Consider the following 5,147-nt stretch of genomic DNA (forward strand, 5'->3'; position numbering starts at 1 on the left):
AGATAGGTTCCAATACAGTGGCATCATGTATCCCCCACCAGAACACAGCTTTGTACAGGGAAAGGGCTCAATAAGAGCTAAGCTAATCAAATCATTCATTTATTCATTCACTCAACTATTTATTGAGCTCCCATTAAGACCCAGGTAAATGTGCCAGAAATAAAATGATGTATAAGACATAGTCTCTGTCTTTACAAAACTTATGGTAAGAGAGACAGAAGAATTAACAGGAAATTGTGTTAATATGGTAGGTATTAACGGTAAGGAGAACTGTGAAAAGGGACACGTAGGGCAGCTTGTTGGATTCAGAGAAGGCTTATCAGAGAAAGGGATACCTGAGTTGAGTCCTAAAAGATGAGCAGAAATGGGTCTAAGCTCAGGGAGCAGGAGGAGAAGCATGTGAAAAACTTCGAAGGTGAGTGGGAGAATGAACTCAGGGAACAAAATGTCTGGTGTGGTAATCGCTAGCAGGGCAGGTAGAGGTGGAAACCAGAGCTACAACTTCAACAGCTTTATTTAAAGACAAAAGGAAACCGCTGAACTGGAGAATTACATGACTGGTTTTGTGTGTTAGGAAGGTCTCTCTGGCTGTCGTGCATGTGTGTGGGCGCACGCTCACACACACACACACACACACACAGACACAATGAGGACTTCCTCTGTAGAACACGGAAGTTAAACTCCCTCATCTTTGATTTTTCTCTCTCTATGTATACATTTTCTGGGATTTACCATTTGCCCCCGAGGGAGAGTGTATTGTGCATCTTGTCCTTTGGTCAATTTTTTTCTGTGAGACTTTAACAGTCTTTTCAGGTTGTTCAGAATTAATGAAGCAAATGTCCTCAATCAAGAAGCAATTTAAGAACATGCTGCTAATTTCAATGAGTTCTGTAAATGAACTAATTTAATATCAGTTGACCTTTTTATTTAAGGAGAATGATTTGTGGCTGTTTTCCTGATTTGTGCCTACAAGCCTTGGTGATCTAAATGGGCATTTTCAGCCCAGAGGTAAACATTAATCATGGTTCCAGGATGGTGCACTTCTAAGGGGAGTATGGGACATTCACCTCAGTGAGGAAGTGGAGGGTTCTTTTAAGAGGAAGTTCTTACCATGTTTATAAAAACCGAAGGTCATAGAATAAAGAATACTATACTTCTCTGGTGATATAGACCAGGCAGAAAGATGCTGAATATGTTATGAGATTTTAACCATGTCCTACAGATTTTGCTACTCTGTTCTTTTTTATATTTTCACCTCTTTGGACCTGGGTGGTACAAACTGCGTTTAAAAAAAAAAAAACTCATTATTAACATAGAAGAAAATCTTACCTCCTGAATAAACTCAATGCACACTAAATGATACTTTAGTGATCTTGCCATTGCTTCTGCCTTTTAGCACTTCACCTAGTAAAGGGCTCATATTTCTGTAGCATTTCCTCTAAGATCAAGCTATCAGTAGGAATGTATCTTTTACTGATGACTTTATGTGAAAGGTTTTGCCTTAAACCAGCAAATCTACAGGTCTACAAATGATGAGAAGATTTGACAATGCCATCATACCAGTAAAAGGATAACATATTGTTTCTGCCACTGAAGCAGTTTCCACTTAATGGGGAAGTATTGTTCTAAGTATGGTTTAGCGTTGTTGAATCAAGGCTGAATCAGCAGGTTTCAAGTGCCTGGTAAACTCAATCTTCTTTGAAAACCAAGGGAAAGGAAAATTGAACTGATAAAATCAGGATAGGGTAGAATTTCTTTTAAAAGTGGCAAAAAGCACTAACCATAAGGGAAATGATTAATAAAATGACTACATTAGAATCAAGAACTCCTATTCACAAAAAAAAGTCTGAACAGAGAAAAAAGACAAGGCACAGAGTGGGAAAAGATATTTGGTACACATATAATGCCAAAGGGCTTGTATTAAGTGTAAAAATAGAGCTCTTACAATCCTGTAGAAAAATGGCTAAAATTCTTGAATAAGTATTTTGGGAAAGAGGAAATCTGATGGTCAATGAATATTTGAAAAGGAGTTCAAATCCTTTAGCAATGAGGGCCATGCAAATTAAATTATTGGATGTCATTATATGCCCTTCAAATTGGCAAAAATGAACAAATTGAACAATTCACCTTGGTTGGCCCAGACCAAGAAAAACAGGAACTCTCCCATACTGCTGGTAGGAGGGAATTTATTAAGACCACAATGAAAAACAAGTTGGCATTACCCAGAAAAGCTGAAGGTGCGTGCCCCCTGTGATTCAGTATTTCTACTCCAAAGTGAGAAAGTCACACATATGTGTGCTCACAGGTTGTTTCACTTAAAAAAATCTAGAAGAGAGTTTGTTTTGTTTCATTTGGTTGTGAGAGAGACTCTGGATCAAATATAGGGTGATAGAGACTTAGGGAGTAAATAAAGGAACATTTGCACAAAAAAAAAAATAGGAAAGAAGGAAGGGAGGGAGGAAGGGAGGTTTTTTTGAGGTTCTTTGCAAAGTGAGTTCTTGAAGAAACTGAAAAATGTTTCAATTTTGATGCTCTGCAAGCCAGATAATTTTCTTTAATTTGTATGGGACAGTGACTAGGAAGAAGAAACCATTTCTTAAATTAGATGCTATGGTCTTACAAGCTAACATTGCCCAGAAATGTGAGAAAGAATACAGGGAGTCCTCATTCATCTTGGATTATGAGAAAAGAAAAGCCCAAACCGACACTTAGGGAAAGTGAAGTTGTCCAGGATTACAGTACCTGTAGGTGGTAAAACTGGCATTCAGATGTAGGTCCATGGTTCCTAAATAAGACATACAGGTGTACTCAACTTTTCTTCCTTTGAGCTATACTCCAAACCCATTTGTGAAAGAGAAACTTAGCTGGAACACTTTAAAACCCAGCCCCTACCCCCCCCCCCAAAAAAGTCAGAAAAATGTCTTTTCTTATTACTTGTGAAAGTAATGGCTCTTAGGCTTCACCACTCCTACCTTCTCTGTTGAGTGCCGTGGGGGGCAGGCACTATTTTTGCCTGTGGAGAATCAGGAAAACCCATGAGCAGCGGGTTTGGCCTTCTCTCCCCTTTCTATGATTCTATGATTCTTGCTTTTGTTTTATCACCTCTGTGTTTCTTCAGGTAGAGCAGAAACTCAGGAGGAATTCGTCATTGGCACACTGAGTGGCTTATCTTCAGGAATTAGGGATACTTACTGAGGTGTATAGGCAGGTCAGTGTAAAAGTCTCCTGAGCTTTAAAAGATAGGGATATACCTACATACACATATATGTATGTAGGTATACCCCTATCCCATATGATATAGGATATCAGATCTTCTGGGTTAGTTTTTACTAGTTCCTTTAGTTTCTTCTAGAACCTACATGCGTGTTATATGCTGTGGAGCTCCAGCAAAAGCCTCTTTTTGGCCATGGCCCACTGATGTGTGGCTGGAACCCAAAACCCCTGGTGGGGAATGACTCCTGTCTCAGTCAGTTGGTGACATCGTATCCATAACTGTGTCAAACACTCAGAAGAAAAACATTTTTTTTCTTGATTTAATGTCAACAAGTTTATTGAACACACCAAGCTTCTTTGTTTACCCATATTTTCTGATCCCAGACATGGTTCAAAACACGGTGCTTTGTCAGGAAAGATGTCCCTGCCCTTTGGAAGCACTCGAATAAGGAGGTAACCGTGACATTTTTGGTACTACACTACGCAGGCATATACAGAAAGTGAAGGTCTTTGCAAGCTGGAAGCCAGCTTTGGGGGAGATGCAAAATTTACACATTGAGCACCAATTTAATGCCAACAATTCCCCCCCCCCCTTTTTTTGAAGTTAGTATACGTTTTTACTAAATGGTTAAAAAGAAATTAAGTAATTATCCAAATGATTTCTAGATTCCGTATGTCATTTTTTTTCATACTTTCACTATTGTTTTTCCCAAATTATCTCCTTTCAGCATTCCCATGAATGTAGCTGGCATGTTTTCAAATCCTTCAGTGATGTATTCATGGTACTGGATTTTACCTTCTATGACCCATTTCAGCAAGTCTTTCAGAGCCTTCTGGCAGACCTCTCCTTGCCAGTGGGTGACAATGAACCCTTCCATGCAGAGATGCTGATAGATAATATTCTCTGGGGGTGGGCCTGGGGGAAGAGGGCAAATACTATTTTATGTAGAGATGGCCCCACATATAGCAATTCTTCCAAATTTCTTCATCTGGGGGATAACAATGTTTGAAAACTCTCCACCTACATTATCGAAGTAACAATCATAACCATAAGGAGAGGCTTTTTTCAAAGTTCTTCCAAAGACTCTACTGTTTTGTAGTTAAAGGCAACATCATATCCAAGCTTTTTGAGGTAGGCAAGCTTTTCATCAGATCTTGCTGCTCCAATAGCTTTGCAGCCCTTGAGCTTAGCTATCTGCCCCACCACAGAGCCCACTGCTTCTGCTGCTGTATTAACCATCACTATTTCTCCACCCTTCTTCACACCACAAATGTCAAGTAGGCCAAAGAAGGCTGTCATGCCCAGGGTTCCCAGAGCCAAAGACACCAATACTGTGTCTGGCCACTCTGCGGGTAGCTTTTCCAGATCTTTCCCATCAGAAATAGAGTGTGTCATCCAGACTGAAAAAGCCACTACCACAGTTCCTGCCGGGAAGGCTGAGTTTTTACTTTCCACAACTCTGGCCACTTGCTGCCCCATCATCATATCACCCTCCTTCAATCTTTTGGCTGCCACTCTCATATAAGGATCCATGGTAAGGAACAAAGTTTCCAGCAGAACCTCTCCATTTTTTAAGGATGGGGGTTCAACTGTCTTTAACTCAAAGTTACAATGAGTAGGGCTGCCTTCAAAGTGCTTCTTCAGGGCCCAGCTCTTAGCATGAACCATCCTGAAGTTTCCGAACCCACAGGTTCCACTACCTAGACAGAATGTGGTTGGGGTTGTCAATTTTTCCCCCTTTCGGGTAATTCATCCATCCTTAAGTAACACCCAACACTCAAACCAAAAGCAATAACCATTATCAGTGACACAAAGTAGTTAGTGACATTATTTTAACTGCCTGATACAACTATGGAAAGCATACTGAAGAAATCTAATGCATGCCCTTTATCAAGGAGTGTGTGCCAAGTGGGTTATTTGAAGATGCATTTTA

The 5,147-nt window shown here is 40.0% G+C and overlaps 1 pseudogene; it reads right to left on the minus strand.

Moving 5' to 3' along the window:
• Window positions 1-3,899: 3,899 nt before the first annotated feature.
• Window positions 3,900-4,882, minus strand: LOC114198147 (prostaglandin reductase 1 pseudogene; annotated as a pseudogene).
• Window positions 4,883-5,147: the final 265 nt, after the last annotated feature.

This window comes from Eumetopias jubatus, unplaced genomic scaffold (genome assembly GCF_037043125.1).
Source record: "Eumetopias jubatus isolate StellerSeaLion01/CBP00866 unplaced genomic scaffold, mEumJub1_p1.0 scaffold_2, whole genome shotgun sequence".
In the NCBI taxonomy this organism is placed as follows: domain Eukaryota; kingdom Metazoa; phylum Chordata; class Mammalia; order Carnivora; family Otariidae; genus Eumetopias; species Eumetopias jubatus.